The sequence below is a fragment of the Lissotriton vulgaris genome, chromosome 1_1 (genome assembly GCF_964263255.1).
Source record: "Lissotriton vulgaris chromosome 1_1, aLisVul1.2, whole genome shotgun sequence".
Classification (NCBI taxonomy): Eukaryota; Metazoa; Chordata; class Amphibia; order Caudata; family Salamandridae; genus Lissotriton; species Lissotriton vulgaris.
The window spans coordinates 1,471,070,630-1,471,088,690 of NC_141685.1; positions in this window are offsets into that span (position 1 = coordinate 1,471,070,630).

Sequence of the window (18,061 nt, forward strand, 5' to 3'; positions counted from 1 at the left end):
TGATCTCTTGACTGGGTGAGAGTATTCTGTTTAATTCAGAGACTCTGTCCCTCACCACCCCTTGTTGTAAATATTTTTGTCCACCCTAAGCGTGGAAGGGTATACTCAGATGTGAGTCCCTTGCTCATTGCACCATCAGGATTCAAGCAAGCCGGGCCGAAGAGGCTGAAATGCCAGAAACCGGTCCCCGGTAGCTTGTTTCCTTCCCAGTGTAAGAATTGGCTTTTGTAGTTTGGTTTGCCCTGTTCCCATCATGCACTGGGACAGGAACAGACTAATTTGCATACAGCCAGGTTCTGAAACTGGGATGGTGCAGTGAGCTAAAAAACGGTGTTGGATCTAGCCCTGATCTCTTGACTGGGTGAGAGTATTCTGTTTAATTCAGAGACTCTGTCCCTCACCACCCCTTGTTGTAAATATTTTTGTCCACCCTAAGCGTGGAAGGGTATACTCAGATGTAAGTCCCTTGCTCATTGCACCATCAGGATTCAAGCAAGCCGGGCCGAAGAGGCTGAAATGCCAGAAACCAGTCCCCGGTAGCTTGTTTCCTTCCCAGTGTAAGAATTGGCTTTTGTAGTTTGGTTTGCCCTGTTCCCATCATGCACTGGGACAGGAACAGACTAATTTGCATACAGCCAGGTTCTGAAACTGGGATGGTGCAGTGAGCTAAAAAACGGTGTTGGATCTAGCCCTGATCTCTTGACTGGGTGAGAGTATTCTGTTTAATTCAGAGACTCTGTCCCTCACCACCCCTTGTTGTAAATATTTTTGTCCACCCTAAGCGTGGAAGGGTATACTCAGATGTGAGTCCCTTGCTCATTGCACCATCAGGATTCAAGCAAGCCGGGCCGAAGAGGCTGAAATGCCAGAAACCGGTCCCCGGTAGCTTGTTTCCTTCCCAGTGTAAGAATTGGCTTTTGTAGTTTGGTTTGCCCTGTTCCCATCATGCACTGGGACAGGAACAGACTAATTTGCATACAGCCAGGTTCTGAAACTGGGATGGTGCAGTGAGCTAAAAAACGGTGTTGGATCTAGCCCTGATCTCTTGACTGGGTGAGAGTATTCTGTTTAATTCAGAGACTCTGTCCCTCACCACCCCTTGTTGTAAATATTTTTGTCCACCCTAAGCGTGGAAGGGTATACTCAGATGTGAGTCCCTTGCTCATTGCACCATCAGGATTCAAGCAAGCCGGGCCGAAGAGGCTGAAATGCCAGAAACCGGTCCCCGGTAGCTTGTTTCCTTCCCAGTGTAAGAATTGGCTTTTGTAGTTTGGTTTGCCCTGTTCCCATCATGCACTGGGACAGGAACAGACTAATTTGCATACAGCCAGGTTCTGAAACTGGGATGGTGCAGTGAGCTAAAAAACGGTGTTGGATCTAGCCCTGATCTCTTGACTGGGTGAGAGTATTCTGTTTAATTCAGAGACTCTGTCCCTCACCACCCCTTGTTGTAAATATTTTTGTCCACCCTAAGCGTGGAAGGGTATACTCAGATGTGAGTCCCTTGCTCATTGCACCATCAGGATTCAAGCAAGCCGGGCCGAAGAGGCTGAAATGCCAGAAACCGGTCCCCAGTAGCTTGTTTCCTTCCCAGTGTAAGAATTGGCTTTTGTAGTTTGGTTTGCCCTGTTCCCATCATGCACTGGGACAGGAACAGACTAATTTGCATACAGCCAGGTTCTGAAACTGGGATGGTGCAGTGAGCTAAAAAACGGTGTTGGATCTAGCCCTGATCTCTTGACTGGGTGAGAGTATTCTGTTTAATTCAGAGACTCTGTCCCTCACCACCCCTTGTTGTAAATATTTTTGTCCACCCTAAGCGTGGAAGGGTATACTCAGATGTGAGTCCCTTGCTCATTGCACCATCAGGATTCAAGCAAGCCGGGCCGAAGAGGCTGAAATGCCAGAAACCGGTCCCCGGTAGCTTGTTTCCTTCCCAGTGTAAGAATTGGCTTTTGTAGTTTGGTTTGCCCTGTTCCCATCATGCACTGGGACAGGAACAGACTAATTTGCATACAGCCAGGTTCTGAAACTGGGATGGTGCAGTGAGCTAAAAAACGGTGTTGGATCTAGCCCTGATCTCTTGACTGGGTGAGAGTATTCTGTTTAATTCAGAGACTCTGTCCCTCACCACCCCTTGTTGTAAATATTCTCTTGGATTCCGGCTTCTAGGAGGCGTGTCTTTAGAGTACGATGGCAGGCTGTGTCGAAGGCAGCTGACAGGTCCAGGAGGATGAGGGCTGATGTTTCGCTGTTGTCTAGTTGGCACCTGATGTCGTCTGTGGTGGCGATGAGGGCTGTCTCGGTGCTGTGGTTTCGTCTGAATCCGGACTGGGACGGGTCCAAGATGTTGTCTTCGAGGTGGCAGGCAAGTTGCATGTTGACAATTTTCTCGATGACCTTTGCCGGGAACGGAAGCAGGGAGATGGGCCGGAAGTCCTTGAGGTCCTTGGGGTCCGCTTTGGGCTTCTTCAGGAGGGTTTTGATTTTGGCGTGCTTCCAGCTTTCCGGGAATGTTGCTGTTTCTAAGGCGATGTTGATGACTTTCCGTAGTTGGGGTGCGATGGCTGCGTCTGCTTTGTTGAATATGTGGTGTGAGCACGGGTCAGACGGAGATCCTGAGTGAATGGAATTCATGACCTTGCGTGTCTCATCGTCGTTGACGTTCGACCAGCAGGTCAGACGGTTGGCGTTGGTGGTGTTCACAGGGGAGGTGGAGTCTGCAGTAGTCAGGGCGGTCGTGATGTTGAAGCTGTCATGGATGTCAGCGATCTTGCGCTGGAAGAAGATGGCTAGTGAGTCGCACAGTTCTTGTGAGGGCGGGATGCCGTTGGTGTTGGCGCTGGGGTTGGAGAGTTCCTTTACGATGCTGTTGTGTGCGTTGTTATCAAAGCGGTCTTTGAAGGAGGATCTCTTGGCTAATCTGATGAGGTGGTGGTGTCTGCGGGTGGCGTCCTTGTGGGCTGCGTGGTTGTCCGGTGTGCGTTCGTGGAGCCATGTCTTCTCCAGTTTCTGGCATGCACGTTTAGAGATCTAGAGCTCGTCGGTGAACCAGGTGGCTCTCTTGTTGGCCTGGCTGTTGGAGGGTTTCTTGAGCGGGGCAAGGATGTTGGCGCAGTCGTCGATCCACTGTCTGAGGTTTCGGGCTACAGCGTCTGGGTTGGTGGGTTCTTGGCAAGGGAGGTAATCAGCTGGTCTTCAGTGACTTTGCTCCAGCAGCGGCAAGGCAGCTGTTGGATGCGGTGGTGCGTGGTTGGTTTCTTGAAGGTGAAATGGATGCAGCAGTGGTCGGTCCAGTGGAGTTCGGTGGTGTGGTCTAAGGTGACGTGGGAGCCTGTGGAGAAGACGGGATCCAGCGGGTGGCCGGCGGCGTGGGTGGGTGCGATGATGAGTTGTCTGAGGCCCAGGTTGGCGAAGTTGTCGATCAGGGTGGTGGTGTTGTTGTTCTTGAGGTGGAAGTTCAGGTCCCCGAGGAGGATGTATTCCATGGAGCGGAGTGTGTGGGTGCTGGCGAGGTCGGCGATGGAGTCGCTAAACTGATCCCGGGGTCCAGGGGGTCTGTAGATGAATGTTCCTCTGAGGGTGGTGTTGGGGTCGGTGTGGATCCGGATGTGCAGGTGTTCTGTGGTGCTGAGGGTGTCGTCTGCCTGGGTGGCGACCTTGAGGGTGGACTTGTGGACGATGGCTATTCCTCCTCCGATTCCGTTGGCGCAATCCCTGCGAGTGATCTTGTAGACGTCCGGGATGGCTATGGCGACGTCGGCCGCCGAGGAGTCGTTCCACCAGGTTTTAATGAGGAAGGCCACGTCTGGGGCGAAGGTGTCGAGCTGATCCAGAGCTCGACGGCGTGTTTGCGTGCGGAGCGGGTGTTGAGGAGTATGCAGTGGAGGTAGTTGGGTCCAGTCCTTAGAGGATTGGTGGTTCTGTCGCAGGTGAAGCTGCAGGTGTGGCAGGAGAAGGGTCAGTGGGTCCGTTTCTGGGTGGCCAGGAAGCAGGTTTGGTTTCGGGCGGCGTTGAGTGTGTGGAGGGTGCTGGCGTCGTAGTTGATTCTGGTGTTGTGGTGTTCGCGGGGTCCTGGGGTTCCGGCGCTGGGCGTGGTCCAGGCACGGATGGGTGCGGTGCCCCAGCGGCGCGCCCACCTGCACGCGTCTGCTGTGCGGCTGCTTATGGCCAGCATATGAGGTGGCTTGGGAGGGAGAAGCAGCTGGGAGGCGGGAGCGGGGAGGCGAATAGGTGTGCAGGGGCGGTGGGGCCGCAGGGATGCAGCTGCAGGAAAGGGTCAGATCGGGAGCGGCGGGGGCGGGGGGAACTGGTGCACAGGCCATAAAGGGAGGGAAAAACCCAGGAAACAAGGAGGCAGCAAGGAGGCAGGAACCATGCAGTCAGGTAGCGAGCAGCGGTGTGGGGCGACCTGCCTACAGCAGGGTCAAAGGTCACAAAAAAGCACAGAAAGGTCACAAAAAACGGGGGGAAATGAGTGGCACAGAGGCACAAATGTCACAAGAAAGAGCATAAAGGTCACAAAAAGTGGGGGAAACGAGTGAACAGAGGCAGAAATGTCACAAGAATGGGTAGAAAAGGTCACAGAAAACGGGAGAAATGAGTGGCACAGAGGCAGAAAGGTCACAAGAAGGGGCAGAAAAGGTCACAAAAAAATGGGGGGAAACGAGTGGCACAGAGACACAAAGGTCCCAAGAAAGGGCACAAAGGTCACAAAAAAATGGGAGAAACGAGTGGCATGGAGGCACAAAGGGGAGTAGAGGCAAGAAAAACGAGTACAATCAGGGGAGAAGAACGCAAGAAAAACGAGTGCAATCAGAGGAGCAGAAGGCACGAAAAACTGGTACAATCAGGGGAGCAGAGGCAAGAAAAGCTAGCGCAATCAGGGGAGCAGACGGCAAGAAAAACGAGTGCAATCAGGGGAGCAGAAGGCAAGAAAAACGAGTGCAATCAGGGGAGCAGAAGGCAAGAAAACGAGCACAATCAGGGGAGCAGAAGGCAAGAATAACGGGTACAATCAGGGGAGCAGAAGGCACGAAAAACGGGTACAATCAGGGGAGCAGAGGCAAGAAAAACGAGTGCAATCAGAGGAGCAGAAGGCAAGAAAAACGAGTGCAATCAGGAAAGCAAAAGGCAAGAGAACAGGCACAGATAAGAATGCAGGCACAGGGGGTAGACAGGCAACAGTGGTCACAGACACCAGAACACATTATGGGCAGTACAGGGAAGACAGACAGACAGCGACAATGATACAAACCGGCAGCTGGGGCAGCTGGGGCAGGGTCAGGACACACGGGCGGAGCTGTGTGTGGTGAGGGAGCGACCTACCAGCAAGGGGTTATGCTATATCTTAAATAAGATAGAATGGATGGAATATCACCTTTACCCACTGAAGAAAGGAATAATGGCCAAAGCCCATCCAGAGATAAAATAAGGGATGTCCTAACGTGGAAACTCAAACGGTAACTAATGTACACCTATTTGCAGGTATCCAAGAGAAATCTATTCCACCATATCTCATTCGTGTCAACATTATGATGCAGTGAAAAAAAGAGGGGATCACTGACAGAATATCGACAACAGGAATATCGAGGTACACAAATATTGTGTACAGAATATCGATGTCAAAAATATCGACATCCTATCTCTACAAACGTAAGTACAAAAATATTGAAACCAAAATATCGAAACCAAAATATTGTTGTTCAAAATATCGTTTTTTAAATGTCTTAAAAATAATTTTAAATACATTGAATAATAAATATAATTAATAAAAACATAGTTAGAATGATTTAAACATGGTAAAAATAATAAATAATAAATGGAATATAAATAACAATTAAACATACATACATACATATTATTATATTTGTATTTACTTAATTTTAATGCATAATTATTTTATTAAATTATAAAATGTTAGAAACATGATATAATTATAAATACATATATATACATACATCTGTAACATAAATATAAACATAAAATAAAAATATATATATGATAAGTTAAAATATTAAAATAATTAATTAATTTTAAAACAAAATTTTACACTACATCAACTAAACCACTACGAAAAATGTTGGATAGCGTAGAGGATAAAATTACTATTCCCACTCCAAGGAATGCAAAAGTAAGGAAAGTGTTGGAAAGCGGAGGGGATAACATTACTATTCCCACTCCAGCGAGTGCAACAGTAGGGAAAATGTTGGATAGCGGAGAGGAATAATTTACTATTCCCACTCCAGAAGTGCAACAGTAGGGAAAGTGTTAGGATAGCGAGGGGAAAATTTTACTATTCACTCTCCAGCAACTGCAAAAGTAGGGTAAGTGTTGGATAGCAGAGGGAATACAATTACTATTCCCGCTCCAGGGAGTGAAACAGTAGGGAAAGAGTTGGATAGCGGAGGGGAATATTTTACTATTCCCTCTCCAGCAAGTGCAACAGTTTGGAAAGTTTTGGATAGCGAAGGGGAGAAATGTACTATTCCCATCCCACACAGTGCAACAGTAGGGAAAGTTTTGGATAGCAGAAGGGATAACATTACTATTCCCACTCCAGCAAGTGCACCAGTAGATAAAGTGTTGGATAGCGGAGGGGATAGCATTACTATTCCCACTCCAGCAAGTGCAACAATAGGAAAGTGTTGGATAGCGGAGGGAATAATTTAATAGTCCCACTCCAGCAAGTGAAACAGTAGGGAAAGTGTTGGATAGCGGAGGGGATAAAATTACTAGTCCCACTCCAGGGAGTGCAAGAGTAGTTAAAGTGTTGGATAGCGGAGGGGAATAATTTACTATTCCCACTCCAGCAAGTGCAACAGTAGGGAAAGTGTTGGATAGCACAGGGGGATAATTTACTATTCCCACTCCTGCAAGTGCAACAGTAGGGAAAGTGTCGGATAGTGGAGGGGACAAAATTACTATCTCCACTCCAGGGAGTGCAAGATTAGGGAAAGTGTTGGATAGCGGAGGGGATAAAATTACTATTCCCACTCCAAGCAGTGCAACAGTAGGGAAAGTGTTGGATAGCGAAGGGGAATAATTTACTATTCCCACTACAGCAAAATAATAAACGCTAATTAACAAATACTTAAATTATAAAAAATAATTTACCTCCCACCAAATCCCTAACAATTGAATAATTAGCTAATAACAATGAACAATCAAATTAAAAACGATAAGTAATAAATTAGTTCACACTATTGACTATGAAATAGCAATAACTAAATATTACATAAAAAATGTATTAAAGTGTAATTATTTCCCACACAACTCCCCTATAAATCGGCAACCCTCTCCTAGAAAAGTGACACAATTTACATATTTACCAATTAATTATTAATAATGAATAGCACAATTAACCATATAAAATATTAAATACACAAATATTAATTAACACAAATGATTAATTAATGATTTATAATTTAATGACTTGCCACCATACTCCCTAATTAACCCACAATCCACTCCTAAAAAAATAAGACAATTAACATTAATAAATAATATCCAAATAATAACTAATTAATACATTATTTAACACAATTAACAAAATAAAATAGCATATTCATAAATATTCATTAATACAATTATTAATTATTAATTATAATTCAATTGCTTTCCACACTACTCCCCTATAAACCCAAAACCTGTACCAAAAAAAAGACACAAACAACAAATTTACCAATTAATAATTATTGAACGTTTGAAAACAAATTAATTAACACAATAAATAATAATTAATTAAAACATTAATTATAATTATATTACTTCCCATTCTACTCCCCTATAAACGCACAACCCGCTCCTAAAAAATGAAACAATTAACATAGTTACCAATTAATAATTAATAACCAACTAATAGTAACTAATCCATACTAATATAATAAAGAGAGAGCCCAAACCTTTGAGGCGGGTAATCTCAAGAACCACTGCACCAATCACAACACCCAATACAGCGTTGGAAAGGGCAGTTGCAGCAGATGGACATAGCCTATGCAGACGCCCACCATATACATTTAAAAGGTAAAAGAACCGTGCCAGCAAAGTAGTCCCTTGTGGGCGTGTCTGCGTTGTGCTGGGGGAGTGACAAACGCTGGGGGCATGTGGTACGTTCCGCCCTTCATGCCATGTCTCATATCGTGTGCTAATCCCACACTGCTCCCTTTAAATACCCCTGCACCCCATATTCATAACCTACCCTTACTCCTTAAAATACCCCAACACCCTTAAACACTAACCCATCTTAACCCTATAAATATACCCGGTACACCAAAACCCAAACCTATCCCTAAACCCTAAAAATACCCCTGTACCCCAAACCTAGCCCTGAACCCTATAAATATGCATGTACCTCAAAACCTAAACCTACCCCTGAACCCTAAAAATACCCCTGTACCCCAAACCCAAACCCAGCCCTGAACCCAAAAAATACCACTGTAACCCAAAACCCAAACCTACCCCTGAACGCTAAAATACCCCTGTACCCCATAACCCAAACCTACCCCGAACCCTTAAAATACCCCTGTACCCCAAAACCCAAACCTATCCCTGAACTCTAAAAATACCTCTGTACCCCAAAGCCCAAACCTAGCCCTTAACCCTAAAAATACCCCTGTACCCCAAAACCCAAACCTAGCCCTGAACCCTAAAAATAACCCTGTACCCCAAAACCCAAACCTACCCCTGAACACTAAATTACCCCTCTACCCCAAAACCCAAACCTATCCCTGAACCCAAAAAATACCCCTGTACCCCAAAACCCAAACCTAGCCCTGAACCCTTAAAATAACCCTGTACCCCAAAACTCAAACCTACCCCTGAACCCTAGAATACCCCTCTACCCCAAAACTCAAAGCTAGCCCTGAACCCTAAAAATACCTCTGTACCCCAAAACCCAAACCTAGCCCTGAACCCTAAAAATACCCCTGTACCCCAAAACCCAAACCTACCCCTGAACCCTAAAAATACCCCTGTACCCCAAAACCCAAACCTAGCCCTGAACCCTAAAAATACTCCTGTACCCCAAAACCCAAACCTACCCCTGAACCCTAAAAATACCCCTGTACCCCAAAACCCAAACCTAGCCCTGAACCCTAAAAATACTCCTGTACCCCAAAACCCAAACCTACCCCTGAACCCTAAAAATGTCCCTGTACCCCAAAACCCATACCTATCCCTAAACCCTAAAACTACCCCTGTACCCATAACCCAAAACTATATCTGAACCCTTAAAATACCCAAACACCCCAAAACATATACTTCAGTACCCCAAAACATATACCCCTATACCCATACTTACCTTATCCAAACATTAAAAAAAACATGAATTTCGTTGTAAATGTATGCGTGGTAAAAGCACATAAAATGTAATGCCATGCGTTATATTGGCATTGCGGAGTCATGGTACTTTCCTAATGAAAGTATGCGGAGTGATGGTATGCGGAAAGAAAGTTGCGGAATAATGGGTGTTTACCCTCCCCCGGTAAGTACATTGGTGGCACGGCGGCCCACATCTCCAGCAACATACTCATATTTTTTCACCACCCAGTTGACAAATTACAGGTCTCTCTCATTGATGGCCAGCACCGACATACACTTTTAGACACACCTCTAGACAAGGTCTAGAATTGTGAACTTTAGAGCTGGGGAGCTACGTTCGAATCTCGGCATCAGCTCAACACCCTGTGATTCCAGACTAATCGCTTTGTCTCCCCGTTCCTACCACAAATGAATGTGTTCTTCTGTAATGTAAATTGTGCTCATGCCATGTTGTCGAGTTCGCGCTATATAATATTGCAAAGAAAAATAAAGTAGGGAAACTCGGGTTCACACACTACTGAGCGCGCACTCTTAACTGCATCAGTAGTGCACTGTGAATCGGAGCATTTCACAGGCATGTCACAGATAAGAAATGCTATCTAAACGAAATCCTACAAAACAATATACTACTGGCCGGCAGCAAGTCATACCCGGACAACGTCGGGACGGGCTGCTAGTTAATAATAAATGAATTAACACAATTGACGATATCAATTATTAAAAACAAAATATTGATTAATTAAAATGATTAATTCATTAATTATAAATAAATGACTTTCCACCCTATTCCCTTATAAACCCACAGCCTGTTACGGAACTAAAACACACTATTTAATGTTTATAAAATTAATAACTTCTAAAAATGATTAATAACTATATTATAAACAAATTACTTCCCACTCTATTCCCCTATAAACACACATTATGCAACGGAACTAAAATACGCAAAAATTACTTAACATAAAATTAATTACTTCTAAAAAATTTCAAACATACATTAGAAACATAATCTATACTTTTAACACATATACAAAGATACAGAACACTGAAATACATTTTGATATTATTAACAAATATATTTTGACTAACGATATTACTAACCTCGATATTAACAAAAACAATATTTCTTAACTCCATGTCGATATTCTGGTTGAAGATATTCTTGCAGGTCGATATTGTGTCACATCGATATTCAAACACCGATATTATGGCATATCGATATTTAAGTATCAATATTGTGGCTCAATACCAAAAAGAGGCCAACAGAAAATCCCACAACTTGCACAAAAGAGGACAACTGAGAAGGGATTAAAATGTGATCTATGTTTTGTTATAGTGAAGAAATCAAGGTATGTTATCAGTAAGCCTATATATGTAGGTGTGATGCTATAACGCTGATCTCTTTTTCTTAAGTTACATATTTCTTAAAGAGGAGCCCTGGTTGGCTGTGTTCCTCTTTCCATCCAAAACCACTCACTGGCTATGGTTTTTACTGGGTCCTTTCCTAGGTCATGAGCTGTCATATGTGTTGTGTTGGCATTTGGCTTTTATGTTCCCCTAGTCTAATGCATACCTTTTTGTGAGATTTACACATGGGCTGGTCATCATGTATTTAACAATTCCTGTTACAATTACTGTGTTTGCTATGCGTGTTAGACACAAAACCACCTTTTTAGCTGATATAGTAAATTGACAAAGCTACATTTTCCCATGGAAAAAAATTACGCTCACTAGTTGGATATTCTAAAAATTTGATGTAAATTGTTTAGGGGGTACTTGAATGGTGTGGCATGTACCAATGGACTGTTGTTAGAACTGGTAGCCTTGGTGTGGGTTTCCCTTGTATTTTTGTGTTTGCCTACTGTGCTTTTACTGTATGTTGGCCGTTGTTTGCTGGTCTGGATGCTTTGGGCACTTTACACGGCTCTTCAGTGCCGACTGGAAGTGCACCCTCTGTAAATTGTCAGGGATTAATGTTTCCGTAATTGCCTTATTTGGTTTACTGTTAAGTCCCTAGTACAGTACACTGTGTGTGCCCAGGGCCTCTAAACCAAATGCTGCTAGTGAGCTTGCAGCACTGATTATGCCACCCACTGAAGCAGCCTTGCAAAAGGGCCTCAGGCCAGGCATTGCGGTGTCTGTGTGAAGTCTAGTACTGCCATGTCGACATCGCAAGTGCACCCACTTGCCAGGCCCTAACCTTCCATTTTCTTACATGTGAGTCACCTCTAAGGTAGGCCCAATGTTCCACTGTGGGCAGGGTGCAGTGTATGTGAAAGGTAGGACATGCCCTGATGTGTGTGGCATGTCCTGATAGTGAAATACTGCCAATTACATTTTTCACTATTGAAAGGCTATCTGTCCCATAGGATAGAATGGGGAGTTTACTTATCACATCTTATAACTATAACTGCCCATGGGAACAAGATAGGAAAGTGGGATTTGGTATGCCTGAATTCAGAAAATAAAGATGCATCTTTTAGTAAGGGAGATTTTATATGTTTGTGTATAGAATGTCTGGCTTTAGAGTGACAGGGGATGCGGATGTGAATTCTGTTCAGGAAGCCCCTTTGGGGTGAGGTGTCTCTTGCCTTTCTAGGGTGAGTCAGGGCTGGGCTGAATAGACCTGGGCTGCATTCAGAGGAAGGGGAGGAGATTTGTTTCATACCTGAATGGGCCTGGTGTGCCTTGGACACTGCTGTCTCCACCTCCTGCCAGGAAGCTGCGCCAGAGAGGACAGTTGTTTTGGTTGGGGAAAGAGCTTCTCTGCCACCCGACCCAATACTTTTAGATCACTTCCGGAATTCAAGAGGAACCTCTGCCAAGGAGAAGAGCTGGAGAAACTGAAGGAGACGTACTGCCTCTTTGCTGTGTTCTGTTTGGGGTTGGCCTGCAATGGCTGTTTCTGCCAATTAGAAGATTAATATTTTGCTGTGTGCTGTGTCTCCTGCTTGAGGAAGATCTCCAAGGGCTTGAAGTAGAGCGTGTCCCCTGTTTTGTCTCAGGGATACAAAGACTTCACCAACAGTTCCCCAGAACTTCTTTGCTGGGAGTTCTGACCTGCTACCGAAACGAGAACCGACATATCCCAAATCATCACGCATCATACTTGAGCACCACATATGCAAGAACACCCGAGCTGCAGTAAGAAACCAATGCCTCACCTCCCCTTCAGTAAGGAACTAACGCATCATCGACCCTGCGTGGCAGTAGGGCATCAATGCATCACCTTCCCTGGGCATAAGGAACTGATGCATAACCTTCCTGTGGCAGTTTTTGGTTGTGACTGTGACACATCCATGGTACTTTGTGTGGAAAGTGGTACAACTATAATTTGCTGTGGACAGGACCGTTTTTTACCTTTTAAAAGTCATATTTGAATTACTGTATTGTGGATTTTTTTGTTTTGGTCTTGTTTGCTTTAGATAAAGATTACTTATTTTCCAATCTGGTGTGCCATCTTTTTGCAGTGTTTTCACTATATTACTGTATGTGTGCACACCTGCTTTGCACACTGCCTCTGAGATAAGCCTGCTGGCTTGTGCTAATCTACCAAGGGGGTGAGCAGGGGTTATTTTAGAAGTGTATTCCCCTACCCTGACTAGAAAGAAGGGTCCCTACTTGGACATAGGTGCCAACCGTTGCCAACCGTTGCCAACTAGAAACCCCCATTTCTAAGAATCGTGAAAATGTATGGCTCTTTTAAAAGTATTTAGTGTTTATTTCTAGTATCAATGAACCGGTATTAGGAATTTCCAAAAACATGTTGAATATTTTTCTCCAATTACTAGATATTTTACTGTAAGTAGTGGTAAAGACCAGTTTGTTTTTTGCAGTGTATATTTGCTTTCCCAATACAGCCTCCTGGTTGTTATTATGCACATTGTCTGTCCTGTTTTGGGCATTGGCTTGCTGTGAGCTTTTTATAGAGGTCACATCCCTAGGATTAAAATAATTCTATATCTCTGCATATCTGTGGAACTGCATCTCAGTCTGAGGAATTGTCCAAACAGAAAGTTCTCCCTAACACACCTTAGAAGGCCATTGTGGTCAGTATGTCGATGGTAAATATCAGTACTCAAGCAACCCTCTTTAGGAAAAAATGTCAGATCCAGAAACACTAGCTCATGCTTACTGATTGTATATTGGAAATTTAAGGTAACAGTTGTGAGAATTCAACAATTGGACCACCTCAGGGCTTAAACTTCACTGCCTCTTCAAATAATAATTATCTACAGACCTGCATCAAAGTCAAAAGTTAGTTTTGAAAGGGTTCTCATCTGAGTAGACAACTTTGTCTCAAAATGATGGACATATGAGAAAGCTATTCTTGGGGACCAAAGTTGCTCTCTGGATTCGGTGAAACATTGAGCCTTCACATTCAAAAGGTTGCCTAATTAATGTTTTCCTGGATACTCCATCACAAAATATATTAGGTCATAAAAATCCAAGAACTATTCCGATTTGGTCTCTTCTTGTGAATACTTGCATGTAGGATTTCAATTTTCAGACCAATGAGGTGTTCATTATCTGGCTCAAATGGAAGATCCTTAACCAAATTAAAAAATCTTTCTTATAATTTAAATACAAGCCATCAAAGTTACAAGATGGAAAGGAACTGACCACAAACCTTTTAATCATGTTCACAAGATTTATCCTATTCCAGACGTTACTTGGGGCCTCCTTTAGGAAGAATTGGCATAGGCCAGTGCTTGCTGCTCTGCCCTACACAAATGTGAAAGGGCATAAATGCACCATCTTTATAAAATATGGTGCATTCCTGACTTTTCCCCCTGCACTGGCACACAATTTGCTGCCTAGAGGCAACACAGGCACCCTTGCACCATGGTGCACCAAGGGGCACCTTCCTGCACAAAACCAATCCAGAGAGATGTTTTCCTCTTTCTACTTGTGCTGAAGAATGCGCGCACATGGAAAGAGGAAAAAAATAGGAGAATTCAAATAGTTCCCCTCTTTACTCCTGTTCCGGGGAGGAGGAAAGTTTTGGCACTACAGGTTTATGTGATTAGGTAAATCTGGGGCGCCGTAAAAATCAGTGGGTTTTACCTGGAAACATCCACCTCAAAGCCCATGGAACGCCTTATTGATGCAGAGTAAGGTGACGTACCAACTTGTGCTGCTTCGTCTTACTCCATATCAATGAGACCATGCATGGAGGTTTTGCATTACCTCATTGATATGATTGAGAGACTTGCTCAGCAGGAGCATTAAAAGATGTGATTCTCCGGCAGAACAAGCCTCTCATAAATAAGCCCTGGGTTTACATGTTTGATTAACTGCCCTTTAGTCTCTGCTTCTTTGATCATCAGATTGATTTCTGCCAGAAGATTGTTAATAGTTATTATTGGCTACTTGATACTTAGGGCCCCATTAGGATGACGGGCCGACTTTTTCGGCCCGCCATCCCGACATAAAATAGGACCGCCCGCCATAAGGGCGACTGTCCAGTGGGGGCCATTAGGATTCGCCCGTCACACTGGCAGGCACATCCCGCATTTTTAACATTGCGGAAGGCAGTGCTGAAAGCACCGCCCGCCGCAATGCTAAAAATGCACATTGCGCACTTCAATGCACAACGTGACAGGCACCGTGCGGTGCCTGCCACGTTGAACAGTGAAGTGCAGGGGGGTATCATAGGTACCCCAATGTGCACCCCTGCCCCCCGGAGTCCCTGGGGGCCCGCAAAGGACCCCCACAAGACATTCCCGCACACATCTCAATATGGATGTCAGTGTCTACCAGACACCGCCACCATATGAAACGCTTTTCCGCCCGGTCAACTGAACAAAACGCGTTGGCTGGATGTTGTACATTGATGCAAAGAACTTTAATTGACTAAATAAAGAGAGGATTAAAAGGAATATCTGTCTGTATGCATTTCCTTACTCATGTTGGATAAGAAGCTATATGGTGCACCATTCCAAAATTAAAAAATTCTGTTCTGTATTGCTGTTGCACTGAACGACAGCAGGTGCAGGAATTGTTGTGCAAATTTGTATAAAATAAGGAGAAAAGGAAACAGAACAGTGAAGTGCTGCTGTGATAGTCCGCCATCATTGTGCCTGATTGCAAATACACTCTATTTGTATGAACAAAACATATTCCCGTACTGAGGACTTTTAGTTGTAGTTCGGTTGTATTCCTTTATTCTTGGTACTCGGTTGTCATTTTATTACAATTTGGTTGGGCATCCTTGGTCATGCTCCTGATTATGACTTGGGTGTTCCCTTCCCACTGTACCTTGTTTTTTCCTTCTTTCTTTCCCTACAGGCGTCAACAACCTCTCGTTAAAATATTTTCCACTTTTTAGACATGGTATCCTAGGGTGGAATGGGAGAGTGCATAATATTAAACCAATAGATATATCAAATTAAAGATGGCGGTCATGGAAGAAAAGGGCCTCTGAACTGACAACATCCTTCAGTAATATTCCAAATGTCTAAACTGAAGGACCAACTGTTGAGAGCAGGGCTTATCCTTTACTTTCTATTTTTAAATGTGGTTGGTTAAGGTGTTAGTCATGTTTGAAAATGTTCTTGCATAAGAGAATTTCTTGATGATGTTTTGTAGCTTAGAGAAATTGCGTTAGTTATACATTCTGTGAATTGTTACAGTTCCTTGTTAATTCCATCCAGCCTCTTTGCGTACTTTGTGATCAGTATGGTGACTTTTTAAGTTGTTTCGACTGCCTAGAATTTGTACTAACATTGCTTACAATATCCTTTTGGCTGGATTTATTATTACAAGCAGCCAATCTCTTACGTTTTTCCACACAACATATGACCAATTGTTTTCTTAAGATCAGGTTATCGGGAAAAATACAAATTTCATTAATTAATATCCATCCTGAGAGCTGCCTTTACAGGAAGATGCTCTTTAATGATTGCTCCACCTAGGGTGGTTTTGATTGTGCTCTTTTTTAGTTGTGTTAATGACTTCAAGTCATGAGAGAGGAACTGGGAAATATGCAGATCATCAAGGAAGGAAAGTGCAATGGCAATAGATGTGACTGTGTCATTGTCATATGAAAGTCCTAATTGTTGACCCATAGTGCTTGGTAATGCCCAGAAGCAAAAATTGAACATTATTATTTGTGGGGTGAGGAATTAAAAAATTTTCATTGGGGAACAGTGCCCAGATAATCCCTAATGTCACCTGCTCGAGCAAATAGCATGACCTGTGTGTTTGATATATAATTTCTCTCACTTGCATAGCTCCTAAAGCTGACCCATAGTACTCACACTAAAAGAAGGTAAAGAGGAATGAGATCGCTTAACATTTGGAGTCCATCAGACACGTATTGAGTTTATCTAGATGAGAAACAGACCCAATGGTGCATGCCACTTTTGCTGGGTGAAAGTCCTGTGTCCCATAAATAAGGCTTCCAGTTTTCAGTTTTTACAGATAAATACAGACAGAAAACAATGTGTTTCTTGTCTGTATTTATTTTAATAGGTTCAAAATACAAAAAAGTGTGCTTTTTGTAAGTGATTCTCCATGCTGTTCTTCATATATTCTAGGCCAATAGCTGAGCAGATAAACTTCATGGAGAGTTCCAAAAACAGGATTACATTTATTTTTCTTTAAATAGAGGCATTTGTTAATAATTGTTTATATGTAGTACTAATATTTATCTGTGGGTTTTGTTATATTTGGCTGCCTAATTAGCTAAAAAGTTTTAGATATCAAAGTATCAGTGTGTGGTTATCAGTTAAATAAACATAGAAATATACCATTTTACGTCTCCATTTATTCTCAAAACACAAAATAAATATGAAAAAATACAAATTAAATAGCCAAATAATAAATATGGACAAATACAGACAGATATGTAAAAAATATATACCATAAAACTGGGAGCCTTACCCATAAATAAGCATACCCTTTTTGTGTAACTTTGCTTCTTTTTATTTATGCTTAATTATTTATGCAGATTGCACAGTTGAAGGTCTGTTGTACATTGTATATTAAGTCATCTATCATCATCATTACCAATGAATACTATTAAGGAGCCAATGAATCAACCCCAAAATTAGTAACATTTAGTAGAGTCACTGTACACAATAATCCCATGGTTATAAACAATGAAAGTGGCGAGCCTGGGAAGCAGACATTGTATAGGGCTGCTTAGTTAATTTTGGGACAAGGCTTGAAAACTGTTCAACACAATATATTTGTAATCATGAAACTATTTACTTGTACCCTGGCTGGGTGGTTTACTCAACAATAGCTATTGATCTTTATCAGAGGGAGATTATTTTCACTAATGGTAAAGTAAGTACATACAGGCAAAGGTTGAATTAGAGGTTAGAACAAACCTTGTGGTGATTTTCCTTGAAGATATTGGGCCTCATTAGGATGACGGGCGGACTTTGCCCGCCCGTCATCCCATCATAAATCGGGCTGCCCACCATAAGGGCGGGGGTCCCGGGGGTGCTATTAGGATGTGCCCGCCACAGTGGCGGGCACATCCTGTATTTTCAGCATTGTGGCGGGCGGTGCTCTCTGCTTCGCCCGCCACAATGCTGAAAATGCACTTTCACATTGTCATTTACAAAGCGGCAGGCACTGTGCGGTGCCTGCCGCTTTGTAAATGACAATGAAGGGGGTACCACAGGTACCCCCCATGTGCACCCCCCACCTGTACTTCACTCTGGGGGCCAGAAGGGGGCCCCCAGAGTGAAGACCGCATGCCTTTCCGTGGCGGCACCGCCGCCGC